The sequence below is a fragment of the Pelobates fuscus genome, chromosome 4 (genome assembly GCF_036172605.1).
Source record: "Pelobates fuscus isolate aPelFus1 chromosome 4, aPelFus1.pri, whole genome shotgun sequence".
In the NCBI taxonomy this organism is placed as follows: domain Eukaryota; kingdom Metazoa; phylum Chordata; class Amphibia; order Anura; family Pelobatidae; genus Pelobates; species Pelobates fuscus.
In genome coordinates this window covers 381,428,044-381,441,989 of record NC_086320.1, presented here as the reverse complement: position 1 = coordinate 381,441,989, position 13,946 = coordinate 381,428,044, and the positions used below count along the sequence as shown (strand labels likewise).

Genomic DNA, 13,946 nt, shown 5'->3' with positions numbered 1-13,946 from the left:
TTGTAACCAGACAAGTTTGACGCACAGAAACAGAGGGGTTGAGGGCCCTGCTCAATGAGCTTACATACTAGAGGGAGTGGGGTAAAATGACACAAAGGGTATAAGTAGGGGTAATGAAATAGATTGCTAGAAAAGTATTCACTGAGAACTTAGGTTATTTTTGACAGTTGCAGGAGATAAGTCATGGGGGTGGGGAGGAATGAAAACCTGCTAACAGTTGAAATGATATGCATTCCTGTTTTCAATGATTTTTTGAATGAGTGGAGACTGGGTGAAAGTCTTACGGAGAAGGGGAGGGAGTTCCACAGAAGAGGTGCAGCCCTGGAGAAATCTTTGAGGCGAGCATCAGAGGTGGGAGTACAGACAGAGGATATACGTAGGTCTTTTGTCAATCTTTGTTTTATTGAGGCATATTTGGTTTAGGGTACAGAATAAAGAAGGGAAGACAATAATAAGTTGTACAAGTTGGGAATGTCGTATCACAATACATATTGTCATAGAGAATCATCAGCCTCATTTTTTTTTTTTTTTTTTTTTTACATGATGAACAGGTATATACCGGCATAACAAATATAGCCATAAACATAGACATCGCCTATCTAGGTGAATTATTAAGGTAAAGAATCAGTATGCTATACAGTACCGTGGACATGCTGTGGGTGGTTAAGCCGACAGGTAAAATTTATATCATTCTAACTTTCTAAGTTAATGACATGAATAGTGCGACAGTTATACATGTAACCTTGAACTGTGCGATGTTATCATCGGGGTTAAGGAGAAGGATGCAAATGTAAAACTGGGGAAAGCTTATGTAGATCAATCCGGAACACGGAATAGTAAGTCTAGTTACATGCTGGCCATGATTGGAGGTAAACTAGTGTACATTGGCATGACAGAAAAAACTATATGAGTGTAGCCGGGCCTGTGCCCTTCAATCTGCCAGATAGTTAAAAAAAAAGCGGGATAAACGTCTCAGTTGGAGACAAAGTGTATATCAACTGAACAATTACAGTAAACTTGGCTGAGCGAGAGGTGATGTTAGCCATTTGAGGGGCTAAGCATTAGATTCTAACAAGGCTTATGAACTGTAATATTAAATTCCCTACATGTCAAGGTTGGGCTCCTGTTATTAGCGTGGTTGCAAGTAGGGTTAGTGGTTACGATATGTTACTCGCAGGGTATTATATCAGGGTCAGGTAGTGAGACCTATTACATGAGTAGCGTTCTACAGTGTTATACGGTGGTGTGTTACCCCTAACCAAGGGGGCGACGGGGGGGGGAGGGGGAGGGGGGAGCGTTAGCGCGTTGGTACCTTTCACAGGCCTAGAGCCTTGTCCTATCCCGAGCTTTTCACGGCAGGATTCATATACTTAAACTTTAAACTTAAGATTAAAACAGAGAAGGAAAAACAGAAAAGAAACACAGGACGATCAGTCCCATAGTCCAGTGGCCTTTGCGCTGGTGAAAGTAATATGTGGGAGGATGAAGAAATGTCCCGTTCCCAGCAATGCCGAGTGACGTAGGTCCCTGTGATCACTCCGGCTGCTGTTGTCAAGTTTGGGGATTCAACGGTGTCCTGTCTCGTGGGATGAACGGCATGCTGGTGGCTGGGTCCCCTATTTCGTGCTGTGACTCCGGTGATAGGGTGACAGGTAAGTCCGGTAGGCCAAGATTTTTCAGGAGTGCTGGTGCCTCTTCGCTCGATGTTATCGTGTGGGTGAGTTCATTGTGGGGGATTAGCAGGGATCTTCGTGGTCCCCATCTGTAGGGCACTCCTAGGTTGCGCAGATGGCTTGTTAAGTGGGATAGTGTCTTTCGCCACTGTAACATGGCCCTGGTGAGATCTTGGTAGAACGACAGCTGAGACGTTTCAAAGGTCAGGGGGGTTTTACCTCTGGTTGCCGCCAGGAGTTGTGCTTTATCGTGGGTGGAGGCGCATCGTAATATGACATCTCTGGTGGGCATGTTAGGCATCCTGGATGAGGTTGGGAGTCTGTATAGGCCGTCCAGCCCGAATTTACGATTAACTGCCGGTGGTAAGATGGTGGTTAGGAGTCTACGGACGTAGTGCGGCAGTTCGGCGGCCTGGATCTCTGTAGGTATACCCCTTATTTTCACGTGATTTCGCCTGGCTCGGTCCTCCAGGGCGGACATTTGTAGCGTTAGGCTGTGCTGTGAGGTTTGCAGTTGGTGCACGGCATCTTGAATGGTCTCTATGCCGGCTTTGAGGTGCGTGATGTCTTGCTCCGTGGTTTGGACGCGCTCTTTGACATTGTGCATGTTGGTTTTCAGGCGTCCCACATCCACAGCCAGTGTTTTTTGTATGTCTTTGACCCAATTTTGTAGGTCCTGTTTAGTGGCGAAATCAGTGTCTCCCATTGCTGCAGTCTTTGCCGGCATTGTGAGAGCTGTGTCAGTTTGGGTTGATGAGTGGGCCGGTGAGAGGGAAGGTGTGTGGACCACGGCGGCAGCTTTGGGCAGTGCTGGCCTCTGGAGCAAGGTTCCGATGTCCTGTGCCATACCGGGGCCCATGTGAGCCTTCTGCGAGCGTTTCCCCATGGGTTCAGGGGTCTCCGGCCTGTATGGATCGAAGTCGCTGTCCGGATCGGGGTCACCCTGCAGGTATGTCCCGCCGAGTAGCTGCTCGAGGTCATGCAGGCTTGGCGCGTGGTAGGCCTTAGGCCTGCGTTTTGCACTCCCGGACTTCGGAGTGTACCTGAAAGGCATCTGCCGGTTCGGTAAGTGGGCCTGGACACTGTTCCAACGTGCTCCGGTTCGGATGGCAGGTAGGTTCCGAGATTTCGGCGGATTTTAGATTACAAGGTGGGAGCCCGCTAGAATGGCGTCCGCTCCGTTTATACGTAGGTCTTTGGCAGAGCGTAGGGGCTTCGACGGGACATACTTGTGTATTAGGGAGGATAGGTAGGTTGGAGCAGCATTATATAGGGACTTGTAAGCAAGCACAAGAATTTTAAATTGAGCCCTATATCTAACTGGAATCTAATGCAGGGACTGACAAAGGGAGGAGGCATGGGAGGTGCAAGCAGACAGGAAAAGGAGCCGAGAGCTGAAACGGTGCTATTTGCATAGTCCTCCCTAAATTGGCCGGCTGCGTCATTGGAAGGTAGCCCGGGGCGCATTCAAGCCAGATTGACCTTCCAATTAGTGATGTCCCGAACAGTTCGCCAGGAACCGTTCGCCAGCGAACATGATGTTCGGTCAGCACCTATTCGTCGTCATTGAGTAAACTTTGACCCTGTACCTCACAGTCAGCAGACACATTCCAGCCTGAGAGATTAAAGTGATAGATTGGCATAGGATTTGTGTTTTCTTATCAATTTATACAGTGAGTTTCCCTTCGGCACCATCTCCACCAGATGCATGACCCATAGGAGGTATGACTGTTTTACTGTTATTATAAGATTCTGTAATTAGGCCCATCTTCATTTTCAGTACCAGGCCCAATGGGTTCTTAATCCGGTCCTGCGGCAGGTAACTAGTAATTCTGCCTCCAGGATTTCTTAGTTTACATTTCAGTTTACACACGTTGCTCAATTATTACACAATTACACACAGCGACTCCTAACGTTCCAACCTGCTTTGGGTGTGTCTGATTTGTGCTACTTTGTGATAAGTGATTTTACTCATTTGAACTGGTTCCACAGTTATTGGCAGAATGATTTAATTAAGGTGAAGTGGTAAAACCCTTTTATATTTCTTAGGGTGAAATTGAATTCAGTTCATATAGCAGAACCACAAAAACACACTCAAAGGACAACTGTCACCTCAAAGTTATGTTTTAATATAACAATCCAGTTAAAACACTTTGAAAGGATGTGTATATATATTTTAATACAATATTATTGTGACGAATCGCCTGGCACCCCGACCGGGTACCTCTGTCAATCGCTGCTTCCTAGTACTTGCGAGTACCATCAGCACTGCACTGGAACACCATAACCACCGTAAACCCCATGAACTGCCGCAGCTTGGTTGAGGTCTCGCCATCCTCCACCCACCCTGGACCCAAGACCAGGATCCAGCTTCCAGTGGGTAGACCTCTCCTAGTCCAGAGAGCGTAGCAGGAACAGCTCTTATAAGAGCTAGTGATTAATACTCAGGGGAGTATTGTGATATAGCAATCCCCAGAGTGTATGTAGTTCTCCATTCCCCCATATTTGCAAAGGCCCAATATAGACAAGTTCAATTTTAGACCTGTACCTATTAGTGTCATTAAGAAACACCTTAATAATCTAAAAATGAAAAACCAGTCTGGACCTGATCAAATCCCAGCAATGCCTGTTGAAGCTCAGTGCGCCGGCAATTGCAAAAACCCGTCGCAACTCTAATTAACGAATCCTTGGTGTCTGGATACATACCCAAACTTTGGAAGACTGCGAGAGTAGTGTATATCCATAAAAGTGGTGACACTACTTTGGTTTCTAACTATCGGCCAATATTATTGCTCCCAGTATTGTCAAAAATCTTAAAAAAGTGTATCCTAACGCAACTATGTGTATTATCAACAATCAAACTATCTGACCACTAGCAATATGTGTCCATTTCTGACAGCGACTCCCTCCCTCTCCCAGTCACGTGTGGTGTTCCCCAAGGTTCCATTCTCGGCACCCTACTATTTACATTATTTATAAATGATCTGCCTAATGTCTGCAAATCCTCAAATGTACACATGTACGCAGATGACACAGTAATCTATGCGAGCAAATCCGATCTACCACAGCTTGAGGCTGTGCTCCAAGACCAGTTTACAGAGGTAGAAAAGTGGATCGCAAAATACAAACTCCTCCTGAACACTGACAAAACTGTTGCAATGATCTTTGGAACAGTACCTAAATTACACAAATTACACAATTCTCACCTATCCATCAAAACTAATTCAAATGGCACACTGACCGCAGTCCACTCTTTCAAATACTTGGGTATGTTGTTAAACCCCAATCTGTCTTTTGGCCTGCACATAGAAAAGCTTGCATCTAAACTTTATCCAAAACTAGGTGCCCTGTACAGAAACAAATCCTGCCTAAGCCCTACAGTAAAGGAAAAGATTGTACAGCAAATGCTGATGCCAATCATTGATTATGGGGATGTAGTATATGCACCTGCACCGCATTCCCACATTAATAAACTCAATACATTGTATAACTCCTTCTGCCAATTTGTGCTACAATGTAATTACAGGACCCACCATTGTGACATGCTAAAATAACTAAACTGGCTGTCGCTGGAATCCAGACGCACCCTTCATCTTTCCAGCCTTGTGCATAAGAGCTTTGCTGGGAAGCTCCCGCCCTACCTGAGCAGAATGCTCTCCTCGGCTGTTCCCACCTCCTATAACCTCCGATCCAGTACCAGCATTGTATTTAGTCTACCTCAATACAAAAAGAAAGCAGCCCGATCCTCCTTTTCCTACAGAGCACCGCAATTGTGGAACGACCTCCCGCACACTTTCAAATCTTCCCCAGGACTGAAGTCCTCTAAGAGATCCCTCTCTACATACCTCAAAACAGAATGCACCTGTCATGGTCGATTCTATATTTCCTACCTGTTCTATGTTAAATTCTGTATATATTGTGTAATTATATTCTTTTTGTATTTTATTGTACACTAACTGTATCAATGCAATGATTTGTGGACCCAGGACATACTTGAAAGCAAATGAAATCTCAATGTATCTTTCCTGGAAAAATATTTTATAAATAAATATTTCTAACGGAATTGGGATGCTTTATTTTGGATTTAGGCCCATCTGAAAAACAAGGTATTTATCTTCAGTTCAGTTATGAGAAAGTCTTCTTCTGAGAGATAGTCATTTGTGGTAATCTCCTGGTCAATTCAATGATTCAAGTAAAATCTGCATTTCTATAATATGAGATAAACGGGACATGCTGTAACCACATAAGGAGCACATGACGGTCCATGCCGTCATGCAGTGAATGCATAGACCGTCATGCAGTAAAGGTTTAATCACTGATGGTACAAAGACCCCCCCAGGTCATCACAAATCACTGTTTACTACCACAAAGATAGATTTTAAAGAAAACTTTCAGTTTCGTGTCAGGGTAATACATTAAAGTGAAAATTCGAAGTAAATTTCAAATTAAAGGTGAAAAATAGCTGAAATTGAAACATTCTGTAAATCAGCTCAGCTTTCAGTTTGGCCACTCTGGCCTTAACTTTAAAATTCACTTAGTGAATCTCCCTGCATAAATGAATCATTGAAAATCACCGATATCTCATGTTAACCCGTGTTTCATATGATGTTCCATTGTATTTTCGATGTATTTTTTTGATTTAGCACAGCCAAGGCAAACATTGTAAATGATGTGATTTGGGCAGTTTCTCCTCTACTATGTAAGTTTTGTTTATGCTGATTGACCGGTGCACAAAATACAAATGCTCACAATTCTAAATGTGTTAGTTATTGGAAAGACTTTTTGGGGAAACATTGCATGTATTTTATTGAATAAAAAGAAAATAATCAGTGTTTGATTCCTGTCTCTGTTAGTCTTTGTACACGTATGTGATCAATACATAATACAGCGTTGGTACATTGTATCAGGCACAATTCTGGATTCTATATAACATGCAATCAAACACATCGAGGGCTGCATTTTTTAAAGGACTAAGAATTGTCAGCGTATTATTAGCAGCAGAATCTTGATTGGCTTCGTCACCAGATCCTACATTTTCATTGGTTTTTACCTACAGTGAGAGAAGAGTTTTATGTAAAATGAACTGAAAGAAGAATGGATAATAATTTATATATTTATTATCTAGTAAAACTACTTATCGTCACATACTAATATCTGACGCACAGCGAAATACAAAAAAGGAGGGCTTTGTGACAAATGGCACGTCAAAGATCATAATGAAAAGGAGTTTTTCTACATCCTTGTCATAAAGTATGAGAAAATACAAACAGAATTAATAGCAAATCAAGTTTTGTTAAGCTATAAAATGTGTATTCTATGTAATGGGTTACTCAAACCACCATCACCACTTCAGCAATTTGAAGTGGTTATGGTGGTAGGAGCTGAATGTGTAGGGATTCTGGTTGAAACACTGCAAATACTGTTACTTTACTTTATTTATTTTATTTATACTTTATTTATTTTATGTTTAATTAGAATTCCCTCTTTCCCAAAATCCCTCTTCCCCCTCCCTCTATGGGAAGTCTGTGATTGCAATGTGCAAGGATGTCGTCAGATGGAGGAGGGGGATCTGCGGTTATCGCAGCGCCGGAATAACACTAATTATTTAACATTTCAAAAGGGGGGACCTAATAGCAATGTCCAAAAGGGCATTGTAAGCCTGCAAAGTCTAATTGCAGCAAAGGATTAGAGTAACCCTTTAAATACTTTGAGATTCGTTCTGTATATCAGCACCAGTGAGTTTAGGCACCAAATATTTATTTGAAAGCTCCATGGGGGTTTCCTGATTTGAAAAATCTGACTTTGTTGTTATAATAGAATGAATTAATAATGAATTAATAATAAAATGGTGGAAGCTGCTTGCCAAATATTATAGTATAACAATCTATATATGTTTCCTTCTTAGTAACACGACGTACCTTGTTTCTCTGATTGCGACATGTGCAGCAACGGTTATAACAGCAACATAGCTCTGTGTTATAATTTTCCATATCCTTTATATTTGCCGCGACTGCGCAGATTGTCAGCATTATTATTATTATTATCAGCTGCTTCATGGTAACGTGGGAGAGGGATTATCTGGATCCAAATAATTCACTGGAGTCTCCCAGTAAACACTGTGTATCCCAATCATTTGCAATAATTATATACCATCCTCCCTCCAAGAACCGCCCCATGTCTACATCACCTTCCAATCCTAATTTAAAAATATTCTTTATGTTATTACGCCATGACGCTTTACCAAGGTGATTCACTAGACGGAAATCCGATTCTCTAATATTGCATTAATTTTAGTAGCATCTCTTGTTACAAAATCCATTCATTGTGCTGACAGATTCAACCTGATTCATTTATCTGTTAAAGATAGAAAATCCCCAACTGATTTTTACTGTTCTATTTTATTCATTTATTTATTGTATTCATTTATTTATTTTATTAATTAATTTATTTTTGTTTATGATAGCCTTCTGTACATCCCAACAATGTTCAATATCTTTACTGCACCCACTTGACGTCTATTCCAGTTATCTACTTCCCTTCCCTTTCTATATCACTGTTAGCCTTCACTGCTTCCCACTGGAAGGCTATTCCAGGTATCTACTACCCTTTCTATATCACTGTTACTGCTCCCACTGGAAGGCTATTGCAGGTATCTAATACCCTTTCTATATCACTGTTACTGCTCCCACTGGAAGGCTATTCCAGGTATTTTCTACCTTTTCTATATCACTGTTACAGCTCCCACTGGGAGGCTATTCCAGGTATTTACTACCCTTTCTGTATCACTGTTACTGCTCCCACTGGAAGGCTATTCCAGGTATCTACTGCCCTTTCTATATCACTGTTACAGCTCCCACTGGGAGGCTATTCCAGGTATTTACTACCCTTTCTATATCACTGTTACTGCTCCCACTGGGAGGCTATTCCAGGTATTTACTACCCTTTCTGTATCACTGTTACTGCTCCCACTGGAAGGCTATTCCAGGTATCTACTACCCTTTCTATATCACTGTTACTGCTCCCACTGGAAGGCTATTCCAGGTATCTACTGCCCTTTCTATATCACTGTTACTGCTCCCACTGGAAGGCTATTCCAGGTATCTACTACCCTTTCTATATCACTGTTACTGCTCCCACTGGAAGGCTATTCCAGGTATCTACTACCCTTTCTATATCACTGTTACTGCTCCCGCTGGAAGGTTATTGCAGATATCTATTACCCTTTCAATATCACTGTTACTGCTCCCACTGGAAGGCTATATCACGGTTACTGCTCCCACTGGAATTCTATTCCAGGTATCTACTACCCTTTCTATATCACTGTTAGCCCTTACTGCTCCCACTGGAAGGCTATTCCAGGTATCTACTACCCTTTCTATATCACTGTTAGCCCTTACTGCTCCCACTGGAAGGCTATTCTGTAGCAGACTTGATTCTCTTGTGTTAGGTTGTCCCTTGTTTGTCTCCTGAATGGATGGTGTGTGGTCCCCCTTTTTATACCTCCTCGAACACCAACCTCCCCTGGCTGTTAACCACAAATCAATACCTTAACACACGAGTGCCATTTTGTCTCCCGAGCAGCGGTACATGGTCATCAAACGCCTGGAACTATTTTCAGCTACACAAGTCCACGAACCCTGGCAGTGTTCGTATCGCAGCCCATTCTACTTCCTGGCCACCTAGACAAATGACGTTCGGGAGATATGAACTACCGACTGAGAGGAGCATTCGCCCCCTAAAAGCCAGGGGGAACATCATCGGTGTTCGCGCAGGAACCCCTGAAAGCTGACTGGCTGCCACCCTCATATGGAATTGTTTTGGGCTATCACCTCGTGGCCGGTCAGTCAGAAATGTACCCATATGGCGATTCCGTTCTACCAAACCGATCTGAGCGCTTTTTGGATATGTTGGGCGCTCATATCAGAGCTATTGGGGGATATACGAATTGTGGGGTTCCTGAATTATGACTATGTTTTGGGGTATTTTGTTTATATGTTGTATATTTTCCTGTACCTGAGAGATAATTAAGTTACACAGTTTTGCATCAATTATCTCTGAGACAATGGGTTGCCTGGGAGGGGCTTGTGTATGTTTTGTATGGAGACGCCATGCTTGCAGTGATGTATTTAGTATCTGTGCTGCCCTAGGCATGACGGAACTTGGGCACCCCTTTATTTACATTTGCCCCACCCCTTCCTGTCGATCCCACACCTCTTCCTGTTAAACGACTAACACACACTGACTGACAGACTCACACTCAGATACACTGACATACACTGATTTGACACAAACAATCACTGACATACACACAATCACTGACATACACACACACAATGATGCAGACACACATTCACTGACATTCACTGACAGATACTCACACATTCACTGACAGACACTCACTCACAGACACTCACTAACAGACAGACACACACACACACACACACACACAATCACTCAGACACATAGGTGCCCTCACTGACACAATCACTCAGAAACAAACACATTCACTGACAGACACACACTCCCACTCTCTGACAGACAGCCACACAGTGACAGACATACACACAATCACTCAGATACACACTGACAGACATACGCACACTGACATACACAAACACAGTCACTCAGAGACACACTGACAGCCACACACACACACACAATCACTCAGACACACACTGACATACACACACTGACAGCAAGACACACACAATCACTGACACACACAATCACCCAGACACACACTGACAGCCAGACACACACACTGACATACACACACTGACAGCAAGACACACACAATCACTCAGACACACACTGACAGCCAGACACACACAATCACTCAGACACACACACACTGACAGACATACACACACTGACAGCAAGACACACACAATCACTCAGACACACACTGACATACACACACACAATCACTCAGACACACACTGACATACACACACACAATCACTCAGACACACACACTCACTGACAGACATAAACACAGCCCCCCCCCCCCCCCCCCCCGCAACATTAATTAATAAAGATTAAAAGATTACTTTTTCTATTTTAATTTAAATCCACCCAGCCTCCCTACCTTTAGAAGAGCTGGGTGGATTTGTTTTACCTGGTGTCAGAATATTTATATCGACAGACATTTTGTGCTAAGATAGAAATTAAAAGTGTCTACTGCCAGTCGCACTTAAAACCAAGCTGACTCCATTTTGGATCTTCAGGCTAACAAAGACACATCATTTCATCTTGCTTTCAGTAACTCTAGCCATCAGCCTGTGCTAAGGAATGCGTTATGTAAACACAGCAAGGATAGGGGTGGAATACAACCCAGAGACAAGTATATACATTATATATATATTTATATATATATATATATATATATATATACACACATCTAACTACTATATACTTACTTTACTATTATATTAATTGCATATAATCAGTATTAATAAATATAAATATCAATGAAGAAATACCATATTATTTAATAAATATTAGTGGAATAGAAAAATAATGTCTCACAGCTTCACAGAAAGCCCGACACCAGTGACCAGATAAGACTCAGTAATTAATTTTACTTTCTAAATTTTACAAGGTCCCATTTTTAAGTGAATTTAAGTTTAGGCGTGTCAGAATGTCAGAAAGTAGATATATAACAGGAATTGTCGACGCTCTGTCTGGAGAAAACCCAAAGAAACGCTTTGAACTGACAGCCAAATTAAGTTATGCCGTCATAAAATAGATAAAGAAATTACGTTGAAATCGTCATCAAAATAAGTTAACTCTTTTGAGGGCACGAAATTTTGGTGGTGAAAGAGCACCATCTACTGACCAAAATCTAAATTGTGGTCTGTGAGTTGACCACACCTTGAATGTCCTACAAGCCTTATCAACTAATGACGTACAGAGAGTCTGGCCCTTTAAAAATTTAGGAACAAAGGGAAGAGAGATATTCAGATTCAGATTCACATTCACATTCAGATTCAGATTCAGACATTCACAAAGATCCAGGAGAGAGATTCAGGACACTCTTGGACTAACACTCAACTCTCAAACTCTCTTGGACACAACTCAAGAAACACTTCCTAGACACTTAGAATTTTACTATTATTTTCTAACCAACCAATATTTCTTTCTCTATCACATGCAAAAATTAACCACACTTCCATTCATTCCTGGGACTATCTAATCATCTGATGAGAACATCTACAACATAACTGGTAATTATGCTGGTTTTATTTAATTAATTGAAATTAATTAAAAACTTACTAATAGCATGATATATGACTGGATAAATCACGGTCAGATTTCGATATTTAGAAATCTTAGTTAACTAAAGAATATATAGTTATAAACATTCCATTCTGCAGGTGGAATCAAGATAATCATATATTAATGTGATATTATCACATGTTAGTATACCGCTGTTTTTATCCAGGTGTATTGATTTGCTCTGAAATAAGATTGTGTATCTTATGTAGAGTACTAAAATTCGGCTTTTGTAAAAATCTAGTAGATTATTCTTATTGGACGGAATGGTTAATGATATGAACGTAATTTTGATTAAAAATAGCAATAGAGTAGGATATTAGATGCCTAGGAGGATTTAGCCAGCTTTGAAATAGTTAATCAGGCTCTAACTGTGAGCCAAGATCTTATGGCTTCTCGCTGTGCTGTGTGAAGTTTCTGTGTTCTGTGTCTGTGAGATTGTTTACATATCGTTAATTTGTAAGTCTTGACAGTTGATGCTGTAGCCATTGAATTTGTTTAAAACTATTGCCATTTTGTTGTATACCTATGTTATACTAAATATTCACTGATTATTATCACGCATGTTACATATTATTATTATTATTTTATTATATTGTCACAATAAATGATATTTTTATAATAGAATTTGTGATTTAATTGTATGGAGTAAAAATCCTCTAAAATGATGACGTTCTCTAGGATCTAAGATAATGTAAATAGTGGGTAATTCTCAAGATATCAATTTTGATGTAGTAAAAATGATTACATTAATTGTTGATAATTTTTATGAAAATATTATTTTTAATATTTATCACCCCATCAATATCCCCACACTGGGGTCCAGTGGGTCTTCTTGCAGGGGGGGAGGCAGGCATGCAGGCACTTTGGCGGCTAAGTGTAGTCCAGGCGTGCGGCGCCGGCGAGGGAGCACTGATTTGTGAGCTGTCTCTGCTCAGTTCCCTCGTGCGCCGCAGAGTGATGCCGGGAGCTGGAATATGACACTGCCCACCTGGATTTTTAGTTAACCGAATGCCGCCAAGCTAACAAGGTATTTACCTGGGCATTTGGGGGTGGCATAATTGCCGCCCCCTGGAAAGTGCCGCCCAAGGCAAATGCCTTGTTTGCCTCGCGGCAAATACGTCCCTGCATGCTGGTGGTCTGTGCATAAAAGGCTGTTTGAGAGAAATAAATCAGTTGTACTCCCAAAACTTTGTGTCATCCAGTTACTGGGGGAACAGAACTATTCACACTTCAGCACCTTGTTCCAGAGTTCCAGTCTTCAAGGATCGAGCAGAGGAAAAGTCCTTGTCAGACCAGCGCTCTGCTACATGTTCCAGGTATCTACTACCCTTTCTATATCACTGTTACTGCTCCCACTGGAAGGCTATTCCAGGTATTTTCTACCTTTTCTATATCACTGTTACAGCTCCCACTGGGAGGCTATTCCAGGTATTTACTACCCTTTCTGTATCACTGTTACTGCTCCCACTGGAAGGCTATTCCAGGTATCTACTGCCCTTTCTATATCACTGTTACAGCTCCCACTGGGAGGCTATTCCAGGTATTTACTACCCGTTCTGTATCACTGTTACTGCTCCCACTGGAAGGCTATTCCAGGTATTTACTACCCGTTCTGTATCACTGTTACTGCTCCCACTGGAAGGCTATTCCAGGTATCTACTACCCTTTCTATATCACTGTTACTGCTCCCACTGGAAGGCTATTCCAGGTATCTACTGCCCTTTCTATATCACTGTTACTGCTCCCACTGGAAGGCTATTCCAGGTATCTACTACCCTTTCTATATCACTGTTACTGCTCCCACTGGAAGGCTATTCCAGGTATCTACTACCCTTTCTGTATCACTGTTACTGCTCCCACTGGAAGGCTATTCCAGGTATCTACTGCCCTTTCTATATCACTGTTACTGCTACCACTGGAAGGCTATTCCAGGTATCTACTACCCTTTCTATATCACTGTTAGTCTTCACTGCTCCAACTTGGAGGCTATTCCAG

At 41.9% G+C, this 13,946-nt stretch overlaps 1 long non-coding RNA gene across 1 annotated transcript; it reads right to left on the bottom strand.

Annotated features, from left to right (window-relative positions):
- Positions 1-6,452: 6,452 nt before the first annotated feature.
- LOC134608182 (uncharacterized) lies at positions 6,453-7,774 on the bottom strand. The gene is made up of 2 exons (XR_010090725.1): positions 7,592-7,774; positions 6,453-6,723 (listed from the first exon to the last, which is right to left on the bottom strand). It is a non-coding gene; the product is annotated as an uncharacterized LOC134608182 (long non-coding RNA).
- Positions 7,775-13,946: the final 6,172 nt, after the last annotated feature.